Source organism: Pteropus medius, unplaced genomic scaffold, assembly GCF_902729225.1.
Source record: "Pteropus medius unplaced genomic scaffold, Ma_sr-lr_union100, whole genome shotgun sequence".
Taxonomy (NCBI): domain Eukaryota; kingdom Metazoa; phylum Chordata; class Mammalia; order Chiroptera; family Pteropodidae; genus Pteropus; species Pteropus medius.
This window is the reverse complement of record NW_024340699.1, coordinates 2,708,034-2,734,753: the sequence shown is the minus strand read 5'-3', so window position 1 is coordinate 2,734,753 and position 26,720 is coordinate 2,708,034. Positions and strand designations below refer to the sequence as shown.

Genomic DNA, 26,720 nt, shown 5'->3' with positions numbered 1-26,720 from the left:
CCTTGTGTGGTGGGTATGATAGTCAGATTTCAAGTTTGCAGACCTGGATGCTTCCTGAGCCTGGCATGAGCTTGCTTGCCAACTTTCGGTAGGACATTTAGCCTCTCTGGACTGCAGAGTACCCACTGTGCCAACCTCATAGCACGGGTGACCCAAATGGTAAACAACCCTGTGAGGTTCCCTGTGAGAGAACTCTAAAGGCTCTACCAATGGAAGAAATCATGTTTTTGTCTTTTCTGTGGAAAAAAATGGGGGAAACCTGCCCCCTGGAGTGTGATGGCTCTAGTTTATCTTTAGTCTCTTGCCTGTATAAATGTCTTTTTACATGATATTTTTTTTACTTAAGATTGGAAATGTGGCTGCCCTACTTAGAGTCAAAAACGTCTATGAGCAGGCGTCTTAGACTCCTACACATACCATCAATTAGAGAGTGCGTCCTGATCCTGGACTTCTGATCTTTGTAGTAAGGCTTCGTGTCCAGAGTCCCTGAGTCATCACATCTAATGACCTAGTTAAGCAAGGACAAAAATGTGAAACGTATCTTCCCTTTTACCTGTCCCATACCACAGACACATATGCATGTGTGTGAACACGCACACGCACACACACACGCACACACACACACCCCACCCCACCCCCTTCTCCAGACCCCTCATGTCAAATATTTCAGAATTCTTCCTGCCAGGGTTTGTAAGACTCCAAAGTGACAACCAAGGGGATGGTACCAGTGACAGTGTTAGTTCTGATGGACCATTTTGACCAGCAGCAGAGTTTCAGAATGATATGAAAGCACAAAGTAATTGAGAATGAGTCCTTTGGGCTATTAGGTATCTAGCAGACAGTGAAATAAATCCTCATCTCTTGCTAGTTATAGAGGGGGAAAAAAAGATATATATTTTCCCCCCTACAAAGAAAGTGAAAAGACTAGACCTTTACCAGTTACCATGGCAACTCAGATCCACTACATGCTCAGTTCATCCTGTCACTCTGGAAGACTGGAGGAGAAACAGAAAACAATGCTAAGCTTCTCTCTGTTTTTGTCAAATATTTTGAAGTGACATTTCACGGCATGAGCCTGAAACAACTTTTTCTGAGTGGAAAGGAGAGGAGAACATGAGGTAAAAGGGGAGGGAAGGTCCTGGGGACAGACCCTGGGGATGTGTTTGAGAGGAACTCACTGTGGCTGATATGGTCAGTACCAATGAAACTGAGAGGGAAGGAAAAGAAAGGAATAAATATTTATTGAGTACCCACCACGTGCCTGGTGCTATGCTTAATAGTGGCCTCTCTGCAGCCCCTCAGAGCTCTCTGTCTGGAAGAGAAAGACAGCTAAACAGGTAATTACAATATAAGGGGCGTGTTCTTCCTGAGCGTGGGTACAGAGGGGCAATGGGAGCAGGTGACCGATGGTGCTGACACAGGTGTTGGGGTCGGGGGTAGATTTCCCACAGGAAATGTCCACATTGGCATCTGAAGAACGAGTAGGAGAGACTGGGTGAAAAAGTCCTGGGCATCCCTGGTTAAATGAGCAAATTGTACAGAGGCCTTGAGGAAAGAGAAACCTGGTACCTGGGGGAATATAGGGGGTTCACTATGGCTGGAGTGGAGCTCAAGAGGGCTTAGGAGGAAGGATAAGCTTGGCTGGAGAAGTTATCTGGGGCTAAATTGTGAGTTATCTTATAATGCGTCATATTGAAGGGCTTGCAATTTATCTGGAAGGCAATGAGGAGCCATGATAATCTATTAAGCAGATTTGTAACATAGTCAGTGTCTTGCCTGCAGCAGAGTAGAGGATGGTTCTGGAGCCAAACCATCATGATGGAGAGAAAGACTGTGAGTGATGGATCAGACAGACTAGAGGCAGTGGAGGTTTTGGAGTGGGTATATTCTGGGAATTCTAAGAAGAACCAACAGAACGTATTGGGGATGAAAGAGAGAGAGAGAGAAGTGAAAAATGAAGTCTGACTGCTTTCCTTCTGCTGCTTCACGGCTGCTACCTGCACATGAGTGATTGGAGGTCATCCTTAGCCTTGGAGGAAGAAGGAAATTTAATTCCCCTGGTGCTATTTGTACTGATATCCAGGAACTTAGCTTTTGTGGAGCTCAACCTCAGTCAGGTTTGGAGAAATTTGTACTGAGAATGCCAGAGGTGGGACGTGAAGGAGTGGGCGTAGGATGTGGCCTCTGTGAGCTGTCTCCGGCGGTGGCTGGCTAGCTGGCTGGCTAGAGGATTTCGTCTATGACCCTCACAGGTGCTCACTTATGCTCTCTTCTCTCTTCCAGCAAGTCCAATGCTGAATTTATTTTCTGTGTCTAGTGGTCCACAGGCTTGCTCCAAGTGAAACTTCGCTAGCTTGCCTGCCGCTCACCTCCTGTTGTGCGGCCCGGTTCCTAACAGGCCACGGACCAGTACCTGTCTGCAGCCCAGGGTTTGGGGACTCCTGCTCTAAGGTAGCCTTGAGCACAGTCCCCAAATATGTTTGCTTAACTCATGCTTCTGCCGGCAAGTAGCAATAAGTCATTCCTAGAGTAGCAGAAAGAACATGGATTTGGAGTCAGACTACCTTGATTCAGCACTGATACTTAGCAGGCGTGTGGTCTTGGATAAGTCATTTAACTTCTGTGGCTTTTTCCTCATCTGTAAAATAGAGATTATCCATCTCCAATGTTCTTATAAGGATTAGCGATCATTTTTGTAAGGGGCCCCGCAAAGTGCAGGCACTCAATAATTAGTAGCAACGTTGTTTCATTTCTAATAATTTTTAATAATAAAAAATAAGAGGATATGCTTCCCCAGACTCTTAGCCTACTGTCTCTCAAACCTGCTATGAATTTGTATGGCTGCGTAAGGATTTCTCCCTGTCCTAAGGAAAGCATCTGAATCCAGTGGTTATGAAACCAGTTGACGTCAGAAAGGATTGGAAAAATCCTTTCTCAGACTCTCCTGCTCAGAAATCTCAGCCAGCATCTAGAAGTCACTCCCGCATCTCTGAGCACCTCTGCAGGAGTCAGATCTCATGGGGGCGGGCATCTCTGCAGAGAGGGAAGGAGGCAGAGAGCTAGGGAGGGATGCCTAGCTGGGCCTGTACTCCCCACACGCCTTCGAACTCAGTGGCTGCGTAGAGGGTGGATGAAGGATATTTGGTTTTAATTGGGAAATGCTATCAGTTGTCCTAGGCTCATTTAAAAACCCATTAGTATCAGGAAGTGGACAGATTAAGCAATGAGGAAGGGAAAAGAAAAGCTGTCAGCGCCCTGCTTTGCAGGGAGCGAGCGGCCTGTCTAAGCTTCACCAGCGAGCGATGCGCTGAATGCTAAGGAGCTACTGGAGTTGATTTTGAGATGCTGGGGAGGGAGAGGAGGTGTCTGGGCCAGTTCACACAAAGTCCTAGGCAAGATTGTTGTTCTCACAGCTTCCAAAGGTGATGCATAGCACATTTCAGGTTCCTGCAACTGTTTCTGGCAGCCAAGCAGCTGTACCACGCAGCCGTGAGCCGTATCAGTACCTGAGAGAGTTATTCCCCCTTGTCATCTTACTATTTTGCAAAGTCTGAACTGGGCCCAGCAGCCTTTTCATCCCAGGAGACATAAGCCAGACTCAGAGTCTTCAGTGGACCTGAGGCAGGCAGGGTGAAGGATGATAGAGATGTACCAGAGGATGGATAAGAAGAGAGAAGGATGCAGAAAAGGGAGGACAAAAATAAAAGCAAGCTGTAAGAACAGGAAATGGAAAGACTCTATGCTAGGGTGGCCATGACAAAGTACCACAAACTAGATAGCTTAAAACAGAAATGTATTCTCCTACAGTTCTGGAGGCCAGAAATTCAAGATCAAAATGTCTGCAGAGCCGTGTCCCCTCCAAAGCCTCCAGGGCAGGATCCCTCTTCACCTCAGCCAGCTTCTGGGAGGCCCAGATGTGCTTCGGCTCGTGTCAGCTAAGTCCAATCTGCCTCCCTCTTTGCACAGCTGCCTCCCCTCTGGGTCCGGGTCCGTGTCTCTTCTCTTCTTACAAGGACACGTCGTACTGGAGTAAGGCCAGCCTAATGCAATATGGCCTCATCTTAATTTTATTATATCTGCAAAGACCTTATTTCTAAATAAGGTCACATTCATAGGTCCTAGGGGTTAGGACTTCGACATATATGTTGGGGGACACCATTCAATCCATTATAGGCTATTCAGCGGGTTAACTTAGTGCACTGCTGTGGAAGGCACAGGGGAAGGCTATAAAAGGACTAGTCTGGAACTCAGGGTTACAAATCCAAATGCCTGCAGAGGCCAGGCAGGTGACATAGCCTACAAAACAGAAGAATGATGGCTCACCCCTCAGCCCAGAGTCTTCGGGACAGCAATGAATGGGACTGCTGGCCATTGTTGCTTTGTGGGACTGAGGCCCAGGAAGGCCAGATGTAACGAGAAGCTAAGATTCCAGATTGGTACGTGAAATCTCACAATTTTTTTAAAAACTTCGCAACTTTTTTTTTCAAAGCATCGTGCAGGCCCATCTAAGTCCATCTGCAAACTAGGAACAGTCATGAGCACTCAGTTTGCCACCACCGGTACAGAGCCTTAGGTAATGGTCCAGGTTTGCCACTTGCTCTGTGACCTGCGGCGACTCACCTCCCATCTCTGGGCCACGTTTTCCTAAAGAAGGATGAATGATCTTGGTCATCCCACAGAGTACGTGGTGAATGTTCGGAGGCATGAGATGCCAGGCCCACGCCACAGGTGCTTACAGATTAGTTTGAGAAACGAGATTTGTATGTTGGAAAACTCGAGTGACCTCAGCCCATGGTTCTGAGGATTACATAGATGGATCAATTCCCACCCCAGCCTAATGCTGAATAATTCCTCCCCTCGCGCTCCCCCCCTCCCAGGGCTCCTCTCTGAGTGAGACTTATCATCTGTTTTCCCACCGTGGTTAAAAGCAAGGGTTCCAAACGCGGAGAATTGAGGGAGCTATAACTGCACTAGTGGGTGAGACCGACAGCTGGCTTGAGCGCTGTTGTGGACAGCAGCTCTTGATGCATATTCTGAACACTAGGCTCATACCGAGGGCTTTCGTGGATCGTTTGCAATTCGTCCTCATGTCAAGTCTGGGAGGTAGATTTTATAATGACCCCTACCTACTTCAATGATAAAGAAACAAACTGGAACTCCAGCGTTTTAGGTAGAATCCAATTCCTTAAATTGTGGCAGCTAAATCAAATATTTTTCGAAAACACTGTGCATTCTAAACAAAGCCCATGTACAAACCGAACCCGGACCATGGGCAGCCACTTTGCAATCTTTGGTCGAGAGCCTTGGGTTCCAGTGCTAGCTGTGCCATTTTCTGTGTGACCCTCTCTGGGCTATAGTTGAGATATTCAGTAACTTGCCAAGGTCACAGAGCTTGTAAGTGGCAAAGCCCAGAATTTGAACCCAGGCAGTTCAAGGTCACTAAATGTGTAATCATTATACTATAGTCATCTGTAAGTGTTTCTGATACTCCACTAAGATCTTCCATCAGCCAAGCTACCTGGCTCTAGGTGGGACAGAGGATGCCAACCCACTTGCACTGGCTGATATCTTTAGCAAACTTCAATGATGGACAGTGAGAAGTAAGTGACTGGAAGATGGCATAGCCTTCTTTAAATGTGAAGGGCAAAGAAGAGGCAGGAAGGCCCCTCCTTAACGCTGCATCATTTGGCCTAAGGTTGTATCATTGAACTTCTTTTTCCTCAATCATATGACAATTTTGGTTCAGACTTCAAAATAAGAGAAATCTGGTTTTAATATTGGGTGGCATTTAGTCTTAAAAGCTCTTGATGTGAAAAATGAAGCTTTTCATATTTATTTTTAGCAGAAAAACCTTTTTTTTAAAAAAAATGAAACCTTACATTGAATGCCGGCATGTGAAATGGAATCAGCTGGTGTCCATTATGTACTGCAAAGGCATAATGATAATGATGGCGGTAATAATAGCAGCAGCTAATCCTCGCTGAGAGCTTGCCATATACCAGACACCGTTTATTCTCAGACCGGGCCCATAAGTCATCCAAGCTTTATAACAACCTTATGAGGAAAGTGAGGTACAGAGCTGTTAAATAATTTGCTCAAGGTCACAGAACTCAGTGTGGGAGTCAGGCAGGCTGCCCATGACCTTCCCCATCCTACTGCTCTGCTCTTCACCCTGGTTCACTACAACCATGTAAGCAGCAGCGATTGCAAAGGAGAGCCAGCAATAGAGATATGCCTTACGATTTGGGGTCATATTGAAACCGCTGTTTGATGTTACTGTCCGCAGGGATTTCAGACACGTGAGATGTCTCTCCCGATTAACAGCTGCATGGGCCTCTCATTGTACCTCAGTCTTAGATCATCTGCCTTTGAGGTGCTTCATGGGGTCTTTCAAGGAGATATTCATGTCTGCCTCAAAGAGTACATTATAAGCAGATATCTCAAATGTTAGTCTCCCAAGTCAGTGAAAATCTGTCCAGCCTTTAGAGAGGTTAGAACAAGCTGCAGCAAATCCGCCGTGTTTATATAGATAGAAAGGAACTGCAGTGTCCTGAGGGGCGGGGCCCAGCACCAGGCCATGCGATGCCTTCAGGGAGCCTGAGCCTCTGGTAACCTGCTCAGAAAGCCGTGGCTCCAGCCAGGAGGAAGCATGCTGTCTGCTGTCTAGGAGAGGCAGAGGGTGGTGATCTGGGATGGAGAGAAACAGCAGCATTTGAAGGCAGAGTCAGGATGAGGTGGGGAGACACCTGGGCAATCCTGGGCTCGACCCTCAGGCCGGCGAGCTCTACAGCACCCCCATCTGGGACACTGGCCATGGCTCCCCACAGTGTTGCAGAGGCACTGCCCATATCTGGTCTGTCTGGGACCAAACACAAGGTGTTTAATTTGCATTAGTCTGGGGCTAATGATTCAAATTAACAAGAAGTTAAACCTCTCCTGAGCTTTATTTTCTTTATACTCTACTGATAAAATGCAACTTTTAAATAAAACATGAAACTTAAACATTAAGCTTCTAGAGGGTTGAACCACAACACATTTCTCAGCTTTGGCATGATTGATGTTGGGGCTGGCTGATTCTGGCGCTCACTGTCCTGCATCAGAGGCCCAGCAGAAGCACCCCTGGCCTCTACCCATTACGGGCCAGGAGCGTGGCCCACCCTTCTCCCAGTCTGTGACCATCAAAAATATCTCTAGGCACTACTAAATGCCTGCTGAAGACAAAATAAATTCCAGTAAAAACCCTAAATTAGATGATCTCAGAGGTACCATTTACCTATATTTCTGTGAGCCTTGCGATGTTTTAAATAAAACGTTTAACTCTCTTTTCCTACCCCTAAACTTGTTCTTTGTCTGGATGCCCCGGTTCAGAGGTTGTGGCCAAGATCGCAGTTGTTTGCTGACACTCCAGTTGCTCCTGGCTACTTCACCTCAAGTCAGTTACTAAAAGTTTACTCCTGAAACATTTAGCTTCAGTTTTATTATCTACAAAACAGTAATAGTGCCAGTCCCACAGGGTTATTGTGAGGGTTTAATGAAATACGATACATAAAGCGTTTGGCAAAACGCTGTGCATACAGTAAGCATTCAGAACACACTATGACCACTATCATCACCATTATCATTATTTTTAATTATCACTTCATTCCCTTTCCTCCTATTTCAGCTAGGAGGATTTGGAGGTAATGACTTCGGGGCAGCCAGAGGGTTGCTTTAGGAACTTTGTAGAAAGAAACGTTCTTAGAAAAGCAATTAAAGCTTACTTCATCAGACCTTTCAGTCACCCTGAGATCACCAGTCAAGATGTCTGTAGGATGTCTACAATGAACTCAGCCAGAACCAGAAACCAGGAAGTCCCAAAAGACCCCCTCAAAATCCCCCAAATCACTCCTCGTTACTTTCTTTTCTTAGGCATCCACACAGGCCTCCCTCTCTCCCTCCACCTTTCCTTTTCCAAAAGTAGCTTCTGCCATCATTTGAAGTGGCTACACTTTAGTTCAGAATGACAGAGAAAAGATTTTGTTTCCTTGGTGATACTCATTTGCTCAGCCGGTGAAAAGCAAAGACTTGCAAGAATGAGGTAAATCTCAGGTGCAACCAAAGTAGCTATTGCTTCTTCCTCACCAGCCAGTATTAACTCCTTACTGCCTATGTGTCCAGCATGGAACAGCCCTTTGGGATTTAAGGATTCAAAAGACTTACCATATTTTTTTGAATCCACAAAGATTTAAGCATTTACCATGGAGTTTTATTTCTTCTGTGTAGGTGACTAGCAATGAAGGGGTCTCGGTGATGTCTTTTTCGTATTTAATAAGTCTGCTGTATAGCATTGTATCTACACCCAGCCTGGAAATGCGCAGGCCTCGATTTGAATCCCAGCTCTGCCATCTGCTAGCTGTAAGAAAAGGATTGTCACCTCACATTTCAAGATACTTTCCTGTCCATTAGCACAGATGGTCCCCATGCTAGCTAGCTAGCCCTTGCAAGACCAGGATTAGATATCGTTAACTCCATTAAACCAAGAATCAGAGAGGTGGTTAATCGCTTAAGATTACATATCAGTCTGTTGTGGATCAGAGAATAACTCCGGCAAGATATTTGACCTATTTGAACTTCAGTTTTCACATCTGTGTCTCTTCTGCATAAGGTTGTTCTAATGATTCAGTTCGTAAGCAACATTTGTAACACACTTAGCCCAAAGCCTGGCATCTAATGAGTGTGCAATAAATAGTTCTGAAAATAATGATTATTTAGATGAAGATAATGGTCTGTGCAGAGCAGTATATATGAAAAGACCCCTGCGTTCGATTACGATGCCTGACCTATCTGAGGCCCTAGATCTGCCTCTACCTGTTATCTTGAGCCACTCCCTCCACCTCTGCAGCATAGCTTCCTATCGGACTAAAATGGAGTTAATATTTTCTGCCTCAAATTGCTTAGAAAGATTGTGAAAGGCTCCACTGAGCTATAGGGGAAAGAAAGTATCCTTGAAAAAATATAAAGGGCAAAACAGATTTAACCAATAAGGATTTACTCATTCTTTGCATGCTGCTATTGTTTCTGTTGCATTCAACCCTGGTAATGAAGGTTGACGGGGTGGTTACTCATAGGCTCTCCTAGTGCCTCTGGCAAGAAGAGACTGCTAGAAACCATTGCCGAAGGCAACTCAAGGCAGGGTCCGGAGTGGGACCCAAGCCTCTCTCTGACGGGCCAACTAGTTTCTTGCTCACTCATGGAATAGGAGGGGTCCTGTGGAAACTGCTCCCTTCCTCCCTCTGGTCTTCTTAGGGAGGCTGGATATACTTAGTAATGGCATTAAACAAAATGAGAGGCATCGGATGGTTCCACGTAGCCATTCTGTTTGCTAAATTTACAGAAGCATTTCTTCAGAGCTATTTGTCTTTTCTGCCTTTTCTAGCTCTTCAGGGTAAAAGAGTGTTCAGCTGCTGGCAGCTGGTGATGTGCTCACCCTGCCAACAGTTCATAAAGCGTGACTGCTTCCAGGAGAGCTGTTTGTACAAGCCTGGGAGAGGGCTCAGTCCACTAATGGAGGCAGCAGAAATTGCCTGCAGAATAAACATGCAACTTCTTAAAGATCATTACCCTATACTGAATAGCTCCCTGATGGAGGCTGGGGCCAGGGAAGTGAGGATTAGGGAGGCCATTCCTATTCCTTGATCTTATAAAGTTTCCTTAAGATGAGAGCTGAGTTGGTTAGGTACCCGATAAATTAAATGGCTTTCTTCTCTTCTCCAAACCTTTCTTCACCCTTCTCTCTCTCTCTCTCACTCAGTCTCCCACTCTCTCGTTCTGTTCCCTTTTCTAACCTCCCATCTTCTCTAGGGGTAGGCGGATGTCACCTGAGTATGCCGTGCCTAAGGACATGCCAAACTCAAGGGAACCACATTCCTGCAGCAGTCTCAGCATACCTTGCCCCCTAGAGAAATTCTTGGAAGGTATCTGTTGAACAAAGCCAGCTGTCCGGGGTGGATGAACAGGAGTTAACACATTGTAATGACTTAGCTCCACTCCAGATCTGGTGTGAATTGAAGATGGAAATGCGTTTTCCAAAAATACCCAGGCCGTTGCAGATGTCTGAGCCTGTTTCACCTTTGGTTACACAGTCATAGTCTTGCCCGGGCTTCTCTTCTGGGCTCACGGGGATGGCTGGGCTCGTGTGCCAGGAAACTTTCCTAAGAAGAGCCCTGCATCCCTCACTGGTGGTAGCAAACAGTACACCCACCGCACAGAGAAAGAGTCTAAAGCACCCAAGAGTACCACTGACCACGCTCTGAAGCCAGGTCTTAGACCCAGAACTGGCACCATCCTGAGTCAGGCTTGAGCGGCTCTCAGCAGCTCTCCTGGTGCTGCCTGGAATTGTTCTGTGGTTTGAGGGAAGGCAAACCTTTCGCAGACCCATATTCTGGATTGCAATCAGCCTTCAGTGTACATTCTCCCCCACCAAATACCTTCTGCTATGGAGCTACAATCACGAAGAAGAAAAAAGTCCTGGTTCAGGGCCTCAGTTTTCAGACTGTTAAAGATTTGAGTCACAGATTTGGTCATTTCCTTCCCTGCTCCTCTCCCCACAAACATGACATTCAGGATGATCCATGATAAGGAGCCTGATAGTCCCTCGATAAGCCCATGAGTGGTCCAAGGCAATTAGGGCTGGGTGAAACAGTTAAACAATGGTATACTGCTCCCTGCAAGGTTTAGAGAGAAAAGTCACTTGTCCAAGATCACAGACATTCTTAGTGGGCTGAGCTAGCCGATGACTGACTAATCTAGGGTAATCAGTGAAGATGGAACTCAAGTGAACTAAAGCAAACATTTTGCATATATTTAGGCTATTTTTATGCCTGGCCTCTCTTATTTAGCTTCAAATTATACTTTTCCTATAAACATTCCTTCCTCCTTTATCTTGTTTGTAATCATTCCTCCTCCTCTTCTAGGTCAGGCATCATTATCTCTTTCAACCACTTTTTATTATCATGTCAGAATATATGTCTTCTTCCTTAACTCATAAATTCGATGTATATTTAGAAAGTACCTGCCCTCATGTACTTTATATTTTAGTAGGAGCAAGCAATAAACAAACAAACAAACAAAAAACCTGTAAAACATAGATATCAGACGGTGCTGAATACTTTGGGGGGAAAGATGTAAGGGAGAATGAGAAAGAACTTGGGAGCATAAGGGACTTGTAGTTTTAAACACAGTTGCCAGAGAAGTTCCAGTGGAAAAAAAATGACATTTGAGCAAAAACCAGAGAATGTGGTCAAGGGAGCCTGCTGGGCATCCTTGGATTTTGAGGAGGCACAGGCCTGGTGTGCCCTGAGGACAAGCAGGTGGGCAGTGTGGCCACAGCAGAGGAGCAGGAGGGGAGCAGGAGAGGAGTGAGCTTAGAGAGGCAGTCAGAGCAGAGAGGAGGGGCCTTCTGTGGTGACTGCAGAGTAACTAAGGACTTCTACGCTGAGCATCTAGGACGCCGTTGGAATTTGGGTGCAGTCGTGAAATCATTTGACTTAGACTTTTGAACATGACCATGGCTACTCTTTCAAGGATAGACTCTAAGGAGCAAGAGTCGACGTGTGGCCAGGGAGGAGTTTATTGCAGCAAGAAAGTTGAGAGATGATGGTGGCTCAAACCAGAGTATATCAGAGCAGGAGGTGAGAAGTGGTCAGACTCCATATAACTCTTGAGATAAAGAAGGTTGTATTTCCTGATTCATTGTGTATTACTGGATATGCAAAACAAGAATGACACACAAGTTTTTGGACAGCAGCTCAAAGGATGGAGTAGACATTTGGGAACAAATTCATGAAAAACCTCTGTCTGTCAGTTTTCTCATCAGCCAAACGGAAAAATTCATCAAAATGATAAGACTGTGAAAATTAAACGAATTGTTATAAGCAAATGCTTAGAATTGTGGCTGGTGCGTAAGAAGCAAGCGTTAGCCGCCGTTCTCATGATCCTCCTCCTCTTCTTGCTTCCTCCAGAGAACTGAGCACAATCTGATAGGTTCTCACTTGTTTGTTTGTTTTTGGCATCCCTCCCCCCACCCCAAAATTTAAGCTTCGTGAGGGCAAGGGTCTCATCAGTCAAGATCATGCTGTATCATCAGCTTCTACAACAGTGTTTCGACCTTAATATAAGCTCGGTAAAGTATAAAAAGATATAGCACTCAGGCAGCCCGAATGTCCTAGTGGCATCTTTGCTTAATGTAGGTACTGTCTGACTCATACATTGATACTTGTCCATTTGCAGCTTAGAAGATTTGGTCACTAATAGAAGGCAGGCCACACATAGGTTAGACAGTTCACTCAGAAAAATCCCTCTGTTCAATGCCTTGATAAAGGGAAATGTTCTACCTAAACGCAGCCATCAGCAGGAGCTCTGAGATTCCAGGCACCACGGTCATTGGCTGCTCCTTCTGAATCTGAAATCAATGCACCCGCTAGTTCTTTAATTAGCAAAGCCTCTGCCCTGCCTCCACCCCCTGGTTCTGCTGTCAAGATGCTGCACATCTCTAGGCTGGCTTTCCCTCCCAAGGTGGTTTAGCTTGCTGTGCATGGCTGGAGGAAGGCAGGAAAAGGGCAAGGAGCCAATTAGATTGAAATGGAATCCGGTCTTTGGAGGCCCCTTGTCAGGGTGAAGAGTACTGGATGTTCCCAAAGATGACAGATGCTTTTTTATTTGGGCTGATCTCAAGGGTTAGAGGTCATTTGTAAATAAGATTTGCTCCATTTGGTACAGCAAGTCCTGTTCTCCTTGCCTTACTTTTTAGTCCCTGAGTCTTTTTTTCTGTGTTTTGACATGCTTGCTGCCAGCAGAGAGGTCATTTGGTCTGGAATGAATATTTCAAGTCCTTGGGAGCAGCTAAAGTAGCAACCAATAGTTAGGTTCAGTGAGTATACCACTCAGCAGCTCACAACCCAATGGGAAGAGAAAAGGGAGAGCAACTGGTGTGGTGGGTGGATGGATGGATGGATGGATGGATGGATGGATGGATGGATGAATGAATGAATAAGTGAGTAAAGCCTCAAAAATTATTTCCTCTGATTTAACTGAGGGGAGAGGACGTAAGCTAAATTTTGTGTTTTAGTCTTTACATTGTGGTCTAAGTAAATTTAGTCTTTGGATAGATTATATTCCATGAAATATAATCTTCAAGTAAATAATAACACATTCTGAGTATAAACACAAATTTTAATCCAAATCAGGGAATTTTTAAGCCAGGTCAATGGACTCATAAGTATCTATGAACTGCCTGAAATGTATGGGTTTTTTAATATATTTAGTTAACAACTACTTATAAAGAAAGCACTTGCTATGGGACAATCATCATTATAATGTTTTAGAAATATTATCTCATGTAATGGCCACAACCCTGGGAGGTAGATATTATTACTGCCCCCATACAGATAAGATCTTCGAGATAGTAAGAGGATAAATAGGACATTCAGCAAGTAAGCAACAGAGCTGGGGTTTGAACTCACATCATCTGCACCTAATTATATACACAATGTCATGATATGGCAAGGCGAGGGCTTGAATACGGAGTTGCTCTTAGTTTCGTATTATTAAAGAGAGTATATTGAAAGGATCAGAGCATCTCATAGAATCCAGGGCAAAGGGAGCAGCCGACCTCATAAGGGATTAGAACCAGAGCATGTCAGATCATCAGGAGCCTTTGTTGCCATCTCTCTGGTCTCTTAGCTCTTCTTTGTGTTATCTCTGCAAGACTGGCCTGTGAACTCACCCATCAGCTCGAACGTGGCCCAGCATAGCTGAGCACTACACAGCCCCAGTTCCTTAGCCTCTTCTGTCTGGCTCTCACATTAACCTCTCACCTGTGACTCTAAAGATAATGACTGAGGTAAATGGACAGAGTTTAAAAGTTTAATTTCCAAAAAAACAATAAAAAATAAAATATAAATAATAAATAAGTAAAAGTTTAATTTCCAGAAGTATCGTCGAAATTTTGATTTGCACGGCGGCAGCCTATTCTGAACTCTCCATTCTATGCTTCTTCCTTCATGACATGAGACTCATGGCAGTGGACCTGGGCATGGAAGAGGCAGAAGTATGGGCTTCAGCCCGGGGGTGACAGCTGGAAGGTCTGTAACAGGGTGGAATGCTCCTGCTTCTCTCCCTGACTCTACCCTGGTTCCAGCCTGCAATTCTAAGGAAATGCTAATTGACTGGATGAGTCCTGCCTGAGACTAGAATAAACTTCTGGACCAGCTAGGAACAAAGAGAAGTGATTTCCCTGCTCTTCCTTGGCTACTACTTCTTGCCTCTCCCCTTCTCCCTTCCTTAGAAAGATAGGGTGCTGGAACTTGGGGCACTTGTAAGGTGGAGGTGAGAAAACTAGAAATCTCCCGTCTTCTCATCATGGTGCCATTTTTGATAAATAAAACCTTATTCTAAACTCTGATCTATTAAATATTAAATATTTGATGCATGGGCCTTGTGACTACAACAATCTGGCAGAACCCTTTTTATACATTGAAACCTTATTTTCCCCTTTGATAAAACCAATATTATGAATCAGGTCAACGTCACCATAATTATCTATGAATACTCATTGCTCAGGAAGTGTTAACATTCCATAAGGACCATTGCCCATAAATCCCGAGGTGTTCTGATACATCCTATTCCATGACTCAAAGAGGGCAGTATGTGTGCCCAACTGGCAACTTTAACCATTTACAAAACACACGCATCCGCACGCGTGCACATACACACCCACAACTTGTGTTAAAACTGGCCCACTTACTGCAACTGATGTAGCTGCTCATGCCAGTTATCAGCGGAGTTAATTGATACCAACAATAATAAGAAAAAGCAATGGGCTGAGTCATGAAGTAGAATAATTTTTGATTGCATGGCTTTCTGAGCAGACAGGCAAATCATATGCTTCTCCACCGAAGCTGCAATTTCGAGCAAGGGAACATCTCTCTTTGAAAAGCTGACAGATGCAGTGACACATGACAGAAGGACTTTGTGGCCTGAGTAAAGGATAGTATTTTGAGCTCTTCAGGAAGAGAGGGCTATAAACTCAGGGGGAGACTACCAGTGCAGCAAAGAAGCAAGGGAAGAATCTCTCAGACAACTGAGCTGAACTGTTGAAGTAAAAAGGTAAAATTGCAGAGCATTTTACATCACAAAACAAGAATCGGGGTTTTGTGGTCAAAGCCTGATTGCAAAGGTTTGCAGGCATATTAACTCATAAGAAAAGTTTAAGAGAGTTGACTTTCATTTTAACTCAGTTCTAAGAACCCTAGAGCAAAGAAGAGTACTTAAGAAGCTTGTTAGAGAGAGATTTGCCAGGAAAGAAAGCCAGCATTTTTATTTCAAACTTTTTGTAAAGCTGCTTTAGAAAAAAAGAAAAGAAATTACAATGTAGCCTTTACATTCAGTATTTGTGTTTGCTTCTTAATAAGTGTTATCAAAAGTAGGTATTTGGGGGTTATTTTTCCCTTCAGATATTTTCATGATCAGTGTTGGTATTTTTATGGTATATAAAGTTTCTGCAGGGTTATACCAATTCATAACATCGCTCCTGTGGGAAATAAGGGCTTACATTAAGTCAACTAGACTTGCCAGCAGAAAACAATTAGGTTAGTAGTTGCAGCTCAAGTATATTCAGAGTAGCCATAAGATCATCTGTGCCTTGGGAGGAGTTCCAGAACATTGCAGAATCTTCCCTCAAGGAGAAATGCAACTTTTTTAGTGCCCTTTGTTGATGCTGCAACTCAGTGTGTGAAAGGGGAAAAAAATTGTGGCCATCCCATTAGCTTTGGAACCTAAGTGACCTGCAGTTAAATCCTAAGTGGGCCCCTTGTAATCGGTTTGATCTTTAGGAAGTCACTTAACCTTTTGGGACTGAGTCTTTTCATTAAGAAATGATCATTATAAAACCTACCTTGCAAGGTGATTGTAATTTTTGGAGATAATCTGTTCAACAGCACCTGACATACAGGATGGACCAAATAAATAGTGGCCATAATTTGTTTTCGACAATGAGGATAAAAATGTTTTTATTAGAGGTTTAGGATCATTTGCAAACAACCTGGCTCTTTGCATATGGATCTCTGGCGTGCCCCATATAATTCCAGGCTATTGTTCTAAGTCCCTGTTTCCATTTGATAATTCATCTCACTTCGACTCAACAGCTATTCAGCAAGCATTAGGGGCAAAATATACAGACACGAATGCGCATTGGCCTTTGTCCTCAAGAAACTTAAACTAATTTGGTATTTATTGTTCTAGGTGCTGTGTTCCAGCACCTAGAACAATAAACCTCAGTCCTACCAAACCTCAGTCCTACTGAGTTCACTTATTTATTTGTTCATTTGTTTATACTACAGACATTTAGGTTTATGCCAGACCTAAGGCAGCTCTGGAACCAGACACAGTCTCCCTCCTCAAGGAGCTCTCTGGAGGGGAAGCAGTCAACAGGCAGTAAGAATGCGGAGGATTGGTGCTATGCCCTGCCTCCATTTCAAAGAGAAGCGACAGTGGGACCATCAGTGTGCATGCACTCTTCCTGGCCAAAATTCTACCTGGAGTGCCTCATTGCTTTGTGCCTGGCAAGAACGTGAATAATAAAAGGCTTAAGAAGCCCTTCTTACTTATTTAGCTTTAGACCAGGCCCCTCCCTGAACACTTAGCCTCTTGCTTCTCCTTCATCTCAGCCTGGCTCTCTGTGACCCTCCCTAACTGAAATCCCACTAAGCCTACAATAAACTCAACCTGTGTTTCCATTCTGGGCCCAGCATCCTCCCTTACCCTTGGCATCTCGTTTTGGATGCATACCAGAGACCCTTCCTTTAGTGGGAGATGGGGCAAAGTGAGTGACTGGACATCAGAAGAGTTAGCGAAGTGTCTCAGGACAGCCAGGTGATTATAAGCCCAGGTTCAGAGGTCAGACAAGTGTGGGTTCCAATCTGGACTCTGCCCCTGTGAACTACGGCATCTTAAGATATTCAACCTCTCGAAGCCCTATTTCCTTGTCTGCAATATGGAAATAACAGTCGCTCTTAGCTCCCAGGGCTCTTGTGAAGATTAGATAAGTTTAATGCTTGCAAATGCCTTAGCTTAGTGCTTGACATTTGATAAGCTCTCAATTTACTCTTGTTAGAGCAGGAACTCTCCAAAAATACTGCACTTTGGGACAAAATGTCCCGAGTTCAAGGAAGGCTTCAGTTTTCAACAGGGAAGGCAGTTTGGGGGTATTTAGACTTTTTTTCTACAAGAAGAAAGTGAGAAAACTGAATAAATTATGCAAATGAAGGAGAATTGGAAACACACGTGCACCCTCAAATACATACTTACCCTCCACTCAACTTATCAAATTTTAACATTGTCATTTTTGCTTTAGATTTTTTTAAACTTAGAGATAGAATTGAAGTTTACTTATAGCCTTCTCCTAGTCTCTCTTCTTCCCTTCTTCCCCGGAATAACTATTGCCCTAAATTGGGTATTAATTATTCCCATGAATGTTTTTGTGCATAGTATTGTTTTAAACCTTAGGTGGTATTTATGACAGAAACTCTTAGCTACCTACTCAATATTTACTTTTCTTTTTTACAGAGGATGTAGTTTATTCTGGGCAACTATGCACCCACCTCAAGGACTGTGTTTCTTGCCTTCTTTTGCAGCTACAGGGCAGCCAGTGAGATGAAAGCAAAGGTCGCTGGGCAGGGCTTTCAGGATGACCCCTTAAAGGGACTCAGCTGGCAGGTGTACGTTTTCCTCTTCCTCCTCTTTTCCGTCTTCCTACTTGGAACATGGCTGTGCGAGGAGTGACATTCCAGTAGCTCTTTGGTTCATGACATCTCCTTGGGGTTAGAACCAGTGCTCAGGATGAGGGAGCAGAAAGGCCTGGGTCCCTCATGACCTTGGAGCCTCGTTGTTATTTTTGTTTTTAATTGTAGCTGAACCTAACCCTGAATAATAGAGAATCATAACGTCTGTATCATCTTCCAAAATGAAGTTTCCACTCAACGCTGTACTTTTGTTACTAACCATTTCGTTTCTTTTATGAGGCAAGTAGACTGTCTAAATCACCAACTCTAGAAGTAGTCGGGGTCATTCAGAGCCCAATTCTGTCATTGACAGCTATGAGACCTTGGGTCATTACTTTAACTTCTCTGTACCTTGATTTACTCATCTATAAAAGGGGGATGATAATGGTACCCCCATCACAAGATTATTAAGAGAATTAAATGTCAATATTTGCATACAAAGTCCTTACAGTAAAATACCTACAACAAAATAATGATTAAGCTTATAGAACCTTATTATTATTTTGTTATTTATCTATGATGATATAGTTCAATTTTAACTCAGATATTTCATTTTATAAGTATGTTAGTTTATTTTTTTCATTCTACGTTTGGTGAATATTTAAGTTCTTTCCAGTTTTTAACTTCTAGTCATTGATGGATGACTTGAACATTCGTGAACATATCTCTTTGTGCGCGTGTGCACATTTCTCCAGGGTATCTACCTCGAGGGAGGATTGCTGAGTCTAACGGCAGGTGCACCTTTAGCCCAGCTTGATAAAGCTGACTTGCTTTCCAAAGTGGTCCTAACAGTGTGTATAAGAAAATCCCCATTGCGTCTCATCTTTGCCAAATCTCGATGACGTTAGACTTCTTATTTTGTGCCAATCCGACGCTGTAGCAAGGTATCACTTTGCTGTTGTTTTAATTTGCATGTCCCCGATTACTCGTGAAGCTAGAAATAATTTCATCTCTTTTGGAGCCACTGGGTTTCCTCTTCTGTGAACAGCCTGTTCCTATCATTTATGATTTTTCTGCCTTTTTTAAAATCTATTTTTATCTTTTTGATTTTGAATTTGCGTTTAGAATAACATTGCAAACATCTCTTCCCAATCTGTGACTTCCCGTTCCACATTTTTTTCAGGGCACAGAAATTTTAATGTAGTTGAACTTATCTATCTTTACTCCAATTATTAATGTCTGTGCCTTAAGAGTTCTGTCCCTACCACAAGGTTATAAGGATATTCACCTATATTTTGTTTTAAATCTCCCCTCCCCAGGAGGGAGTTTTTACTGCTCCTGGAATTGATTTTTGTGTGTATGGAGTGTGAATTAGAAAGTTGTTGCTACTGTCGTTTTTATAGGAGTTAACAGTGATCTCAGCACTACTGATTGAGGAGTCTGTCTGTCCACACTAATTTGAAAGGCCACGTCTGTCACGTATCAAGTCCCATATGTACACGAGTCTGTTGCCTGGCCCTGTGGTGTGTAGCATTTGTCTCTTTGCTACCCCGGTGCCAATCTGCACGGTCTGATTCTCAGTCTCTGAGAGGCCTTTAATCCATGAGATAATTCAGGAACCTTGGTTTGTTGGCATCATGTAGATAAATCAAATTATAGTTACGATGGATTTTCCCCTGTTCAGACAGCTCTTCCAGCACTAGGTAGAAGTCTCAATGCCACAGGAGCACAGCAGAAGGGAGGAATAGATTTAATTTAAACTCGCCTTTCACCTTTCTTTTCAATATATACCCTGTGGTGTTTCAGGCTCCAAAATCCATGCACCCAATCTGCTGCCATGAGAGTCTCCTCCACATGATGCTGTTCTCAGCAGTTCCTCTCCCCCTGTTATTGGACAGCAAAGCCACTCGTCCTTCTCCTGTTCCAGAGGAGAGGAAAGGTGCCTTGATGTGATACATGTAGCCTGGATAACTATGAAGCACTTGTAACAGAGGCTATTTTACTGGAGATGTGAAACATCCCCAAATCCTCACATGTGCAACTCTAAAAAGATTGAGGAAATTGGAAATAATAAATTATCCACTCACCAGATGGGGTGTTATCTCTTTGGCTCTCTCACGAAAAGATAGAGTGAAATGATGAGAGTGGGAGGGAGGTGAATGTAGCTACTTACATGTGTTAATTTGCTTTTATTGCAATTTCCTGTATCAGAAGAGTAAGCCGAACTAAGTGCCCCAGAGAGAATGCTAATTCTGTTTTATAAATCAGATAACAAAATCCATGCAACACCCTAAGAAAGTTTCAGTGGTCACCAGCCCCTCCGGGCACCAGGAAATGTCCGGAGCTCTGTCTCAGCAGCCTCAGTCACAGGCAGACAGGGACGTCAAAAGCAAGGCCGACTGGTTTTCCTAAACAGCCGGAATCTCTTGCCAAGGATTCGGGTTTAATGACTGAGGAGGGAGAAATGGGGCCTCGGGGACTAAGTCTTCAGAAGGGCAAGGTTTCCTGGAGGCATGGGCAGCCACGAAGCAGTCCAGCCAGGGGCCGTCACTCTGTCATTCTCCTTCAAGCTCGTGGTGGCTGATTGATTCGTCACTGTGCTGCTGCTCCATAGCCCCACGCGCCTTTGCCATCTAAGCCTGAGGAGTAAAGTTGTCTTTGCTGTGTCTTCTCCCGTCTCTGGGTTTGTAGTGCTATGACTGGAGACCACGGTCAGGATCTCCCTCGCAGTCTTCCAGGTCTCCTTCCACTCATCCAATAGCGGTAAACTTCACTGTAGGAAACAAACAGGTGAACAGCTGTGGCATGCTGTTCTTCAGAAAGCCGTGTGTAGGTCTGTTCACCCCATCCTAAAGCTAAAACATATATATTGCAATAACGGGAACAGAGGGGGACGTTGTCACATACCAATGCCAAGTCTCTATCCAAAACAATGCTTGCTTACAGTTGTCTTGTAACACCCAGGAGCATTTTCAGGGTCGCAAATGAAGCAAGGTTAGGACTGGCTATCATGGAGAGCCCAGGGTCCCTGCCCTGAAAAGCCAGACCCCTGCCCGCCCATGTCGGCTCAGGGTCCCACCACAGTGGGAAAGCTAGAAGCAGCAAGGGTCTCATCAGAAAGTCACCTAGTATCGTTTCAGACGGGAACGAAGGGATATTAAAACAAATGAACGATCCACAAATGTATCTTTGACTGAGTCTCTTGGTGCCAATGACCAAGTATCATCGTGGCACTGGGGTCAGATTAGGTACTTTTCTCCCATTTAAACTGCTCTGTAGTTTAATAAATGAAAATAATGCCAGAGTGAAATCTAAATAGCGTCTGTAGCTTAGTTAATTGTATTGCACCAATGTTAATTTCCTGTTTTGACAAATGCATCTTGGCTCTCTGTAAGATTAGGAGAATCTTGAGTGAAGGAACTATTTCATCTTTGTAACTTTTCTGTAAACCCGAAATTATTCCTAAATCAAAAGTTTAATTTTTTTCCATTTTATTTTATTTTTAGTTTCAAGTATACAGTACATTGGTTGGACGTTTATACAGTTTACGAAACGGTCCCCCTGATTACTCTGCCTTCCCTCTGTCTCTTCACCCAGCCATTACCTTACAGCTGACTGCATTCCCTATGCCGTGCTCCCTGTCCTGCGACCTTCTTTTTTTTTTTAATTTGTACTTCTTTAACCCTTCTTTCACACGTTTATTTTTAAACAAATCAAGCAGAGCTGTCACAGAAGTGAAAGGGGTAACATGCATGGCTCACGCTGAGGGAGAAACACAAGCAGACAAGCTGTCCGGGCTCTGAATTTGGAAACTGATGCTACCTCCACCGCTGAATCTCTCTGTGACCCTAAGCAAGTCACCTAACCTCTTCATTACATTTATTATTCTGGAGAAATGAGAAATCAGATTCGTCTGTAAAAATGTAGAAAAAATTCAGAAGTGCCCACAGCCGTACCCTCCAAGCCACAATTTCCCCAAATATGAAAGTTCCGTATAAGCAAATTTAATTCTGCAGATCTTCTAACTCGCCAATTTCAGTTCCAGTATATGCAAATATCAAGTCATTTCTAAGAAAGCAGGAAAGTAAAGGGTTGGGAATAAATACAGATGGTGTACTGGAAGTAAAGATTTGCATGAAATAATATTGAAAGCATGTGAACCGTTTCGCTAGAACTGCACCCTGGGCCTACAGGGAGAGCCGTTACGAGAGATGTGAGAGTATCACCTTACAAGTACTTGGGTCGGAAACCCTCCTGAGCAGATTTAAGGACTTGCAGTCCTGTGTCTGGGAAGGGAGCTCACAAACACTTCCCCAATGATTTGACCATCTCAAAAATGCAGTCGTTCAGAGTCGCCGAGATCCGAGGAGCCAGAAATCAAAAGCCCTGAGTCATAAATCAGAACAATTTTTGTTTTGTATGCTTCATAACAGATGTTAGCTACAAGCAAAATTAATTTCAAGTTTCTTGTGTTAGCAAGCCTTAGAAAGTTCCAGGGAGAAGATTCTCAGTGAAATTGTGTCATAACTATTGTTATTCAAAAGGATAAATGTTATTTATATTGACTTTATTTAATATGGTACCTAGATTGTTTTGTTCAAAATATGTTTTATTACACTCTCAAAACTTGGTCACAAAGAAAGAGACTTCTGTAACTTCTCAAGTTCCTTAATCATGGATTTTTCTACATAGGTGTATTGGGGAACTTCACCACCATGGCTGGGGAGAACCACCATAACACAGGTCCAGCCTATCTCAAAGGATTGTTCAGAGGGCAAAATGGAAGTTCTTCAAAATTTTTAAAAATAACATTGAAATGCAAATTGTTTATTCATCAAAGAAATAAAGGCTTTCTTGGTGCTTATCATTGCACTGGGGAGTGAGGTGTAAAGGGCTAACTGCTCCCAAGAGGCTCTAGGGTAAAATGATGACTGATCCCACCATTCACTGGGGACTAGAGTGGTGACTGCTTCCAGGAGGCACTGGGGTAGTGGTGACCACTCCCAGGAGGCACTGGGTAGAGTGGTGACTGTTCTCAAGACTGGTGGGTAGAGTGGTGACTGCCCTGGAGAAGTCCTCAATCCAAACAAGTACATAGGCTCGACACACAAAACTAGGAACTAAAATGGGATAAAGACAATACTGTGAAACACATGAGTAGCCCCTCAGTCATTTCTCAGGACCAAGGAAAGCTTTCTGGGTTAGGTAACATCTAAGCACTAAAAAGTGGTTGGAAATTAGCTGGGCTTTGGGGAGATGGAGGAGGTAGAGAATGTTGGAGTTATCAGAGTTGTACCAGAGACACAAAAGGAAATATTTCCTATGACTAGAGTAGAGCATGAAAGAGATTAACAAAAGACGAGGCTGTATCTAGTTCATGGCAGGAAGGAGTTGTAAATTGTGTTAAAGTTTTGTTCAGTATCCTGTCTGAGGGAAATTGAAAGCCAGAAAAGGTTTTGAGCAAGGTGATGACATGAATGGACATCTTTCTGATTTCACTGTGGACAAACAGATTGCAGGGGAGCAAAATTGGAAGCAGGGGGACAACTATGAAACCTTTCAAGTAATTGAGGCAAGAGATGAGCATGGTCTGGACTGGCGTGGTGGCAATGGGTTCAGAGAAGAGTGAACAGAACTGAGAGAGATGTACAGATCACAATCAGCAGGACTTGGTAATAGACTGGATACGTTAGGGGAGAGAGGATTCATAAACTTGGGCAACTGAAAATAGCATTGCCATTCCATGAGATAGGAAATAGGGCACAATGGCAGATGTAGGCCATTGTCCTACATGAAGATAATGTTTGGAGGCAAACTGAGGTTGACAGACGTTCTTAAGAGACATCCAAATGGTGATGTCCAATAGACAGCTGGATCTTTATTGAAACTCCTCCTTACTTTGGGAATAGAAGTTTGGAACATACAGAGGCCTTTTGAGAACCTTGTTGTTTACATATTAATCTAATAAAAGGGAAGAAAGAATAAAGATGAGAGGGTTCAGTTATTTTTTTTTTTTTTAGAAATATGAGAATGTTTATCCCAAAACATGTACGAGACAGTAATTCAACCAAAACAGATGGATAAAAAAATGCTGCATTTCTGAATAGAGAAAGGATCAGACATGTAGCAATTGTGTGCCATGAAATCACTTACCTTTTCTGGATAGGCTGTAATCTGGGGGGGATATAATCTGCCCTCTGGCAAGGTCCCCCATCAGGGTCACTCATCCTCTTGACTTCAGAAAAGTCGGGGTGAGAATTAAACCCAACGTCCAAGAGACATATGCGAGCCTCGGTGATTACTTGGTCCGATTCCCTCTTTTAATAGGGGAAGGAATTAAGGCCGAGACAGAGTAACCGAGTTGCCCATAGCCACGCAGCGTGTCCATGGGATGTGGAACGGATGTCAGCTTGGCATGGCTTACCCTGGCCTTTGAAATCCAGACGAGATCAACTCGAACCCCTAGCCCATATCCTATGGGACACCCAGCCCATATCCTGTGGGACACCCTTTTGTCTCCATTCCCCCTTCCCCAACTTCTGTGAATTCCAATGGGACCTATGTTTCTTCCAGTCTCTGGTTTCGATATCCAGCATCTGCTTTGTTTCTCATTCTCCACTCTTCCTTGTGGCTCTTCTTTCATCGTCTTTGCTTGGCACTGAGCCAAGTATAGAGACAACTCCTCCCTGACCTCTAGACCTCGATCTCCAAATAATGCCATTCATACAAGGCATTATTTACACTCTATGTTGTAAAGTTTTACTAACAATTTTAAAGTAACATGAAAGGGCATTACATCATATTACAATATCATACATATTTTAATTGAATATTTGACCTTTTTAAAAATAAAAGTTCCATATATAAAATGGAATATTATTCAGCCATAAAAAAAAAAGGAAATCTTGCCATTTGCGACAACATGGATGGATCTTAAGGAATTTTTGCTAAGTGAGGTCAAACAGAGAAAGACAAATACCAAATTATCTCCTTATATATGAAATCTAGCGAAAAAAAAAAAAAACCAACACTTTTATATATATGCAGAAAATAGATTGGTGGTTACCAGAGGTGGGGTTGGGGTGGGCAAAATGGGTGAAGATAGTCAAAAGGTGCAGACTTCCAATTATAAAGTAATTAAGTCCTGGGGGTGTAATGTACAGCTCAGTGAGTATAGTTAACAGTAGTATACTACATATTTGAAAGTCGTTTAAAGTTTCCATCACAAGCAAAAAAAAAAATTGTGGTGAAGAACGTCAATAAGACTTCTTGTGATGATCATGTTACAATATATACAAATACTGAGTCATTATGTTGCACACTTGAAACTAATATGATGTCATATGTCAATTATGCCTCAAAAAAAAAGTTTCTCTGCCCTTTTCTGACAACACAAGAACCAACTTGCTGCCTTATTAATTTTCATTTCTCATACTCTTGCCAGCTACTTCCCGCCCTCCTTTCCCTCTCCCTTTTCCTCTTCCCATAATTTTTGTTCCCTTGCTTTTCATCCCAAGTGCTGATCGGAGTATATTCCCACTCTGAGAAAACGTTTCCCAAATTTCCCAGGTCCTGGCCCCAGCTCAGTCGTTCCTGGCTATATTAGTCAGCTCATAACTCGCATAACCAAGCGTATAAATAAGTTTTGATTCAAGTGAATTGAGCCCATCAATGAGTACTATTGTCTTATAATTGCTTTCAGCCCTGCAGACTTTGAACAACTTTCTTCACCCTTCAGCTCAGCACTGATTTATTCAGCTTCTGTGAGCAATTTATTCACATTTAATCAGACCAAACTTAATTATTTTGTCAGTAAGACAAACCAAAACAATCAATAAAATAACTTTTAAGTGAAATCACATTTCTGCCTGGAGCGATATAAAAAAGAAATTATGCATTTCATTTTACCTGCCTCTTACAAAAAAAAAAAAAAAGATTACCCACATTGTCTTTTTATTTCCCATGAACTTTTCATTAGGAAGACACTTGGGAAATCAGGCTTAGACTAGAGAGAAGAAAATGGGAAAAGGTAGTTTTCAATGGAGACCAGATATGTGAGTGCATAAGTCAATGTCTCTCCAGGTTTGTTCTTTGGCCACCCCTATGTTAGAACGATGCAGGTGCTGGTAAAGACTACGAACTCCCCCACCTCATCCCCAGAGCTTTTGATTCAGTGGGTATGGGAATTGGGGATGAAAGATGGAGCTTCTCGCTTCCCTATTCAATGACCTCTCCTGTGGACATATCTCATATCTCCAGCCATGTTGTTAGGTCAGGAGCTATGCATTAGATATTCTTCTCTGCACTTAGCTGAATACCTTGCCTACATTTCCGGGCTCCCTCTACTACACTAGTGTTTTCAGCCCTTCAGAGCCCAAAGATCTCTTCACAACCTCCACCTAGGAGTAGCTGTAGAATACTATAACTTTAATATCCGTGGATCGAGAAAATACATAAGAGCAAATTCCTACCATGAAATTCATAACATCTTTAAACAAATTTGCAATACATCCATCTCAACAGTAGCTGCTACACTTAAAAATAGTGGCTCACATATGTATGCAGCATATAAGGCCATCAGCAGCCTACCTCAGGGCAGTGTTTAAAGGTGAAAATCTAGGGGCCACTCTCCTGGCCTCACATTTGGAGTGGGACACCCAAATAGAAGATATCAGAGTGTTTGGAAAGTATAAAGTCATACTGCATTATTCTCTTTCTTCAGCTAACGAAGTGGTATAATGGCATGTCCTATTGTCATGCTATATACTACTCCATTAGCCCTCACTGGATTCATTCTATAAACAACTCTGAAGAAACATCATTTATCTGAGAACTAGCAGAGACAGCCTATGCTCATCAAAAATTCTGTGTGCATTCCACATAGCCTAGCCTCCTTTGCAGTTGAGATGAAGTCATTTGACTCATTCTGGCCATTCGACTATGAACAAAGTTCACTTCCAGGTC

At 43.3% G+C, this 26,720-nt stretch overlaps 1 protein-coding gene across 4 annotated transcripts in view; it reads left to right on the top strand.

Moving 5' to 3' along the window:
- Positions 1-26,720, top strand: part of ATP10B (ATPase phospholipid transporting 10B (putative)) — a 135,486-nt gene that overhangs the window by 13,838 nt on the left and 94,928 nt on the right. Inside the window, exon 1 of one of the 4 annotated variants that reach the window (XM_039877167.1) lies at positions 1,132-1,337. The exons of 2 other annotated variants lie outside the window; for them this stretch is intronic. The gene's annotated coding sequence lies outside the window, so the exon portion shown is untranslated. Of the gene's footprint in view, positions 1-1,131; positions 1,338-14,827; positions 15,145-26,720 lie in introns of those variants that run through there. One more of the 4 variants, XM_039877183.1, reaches the window with a different exon arrangement.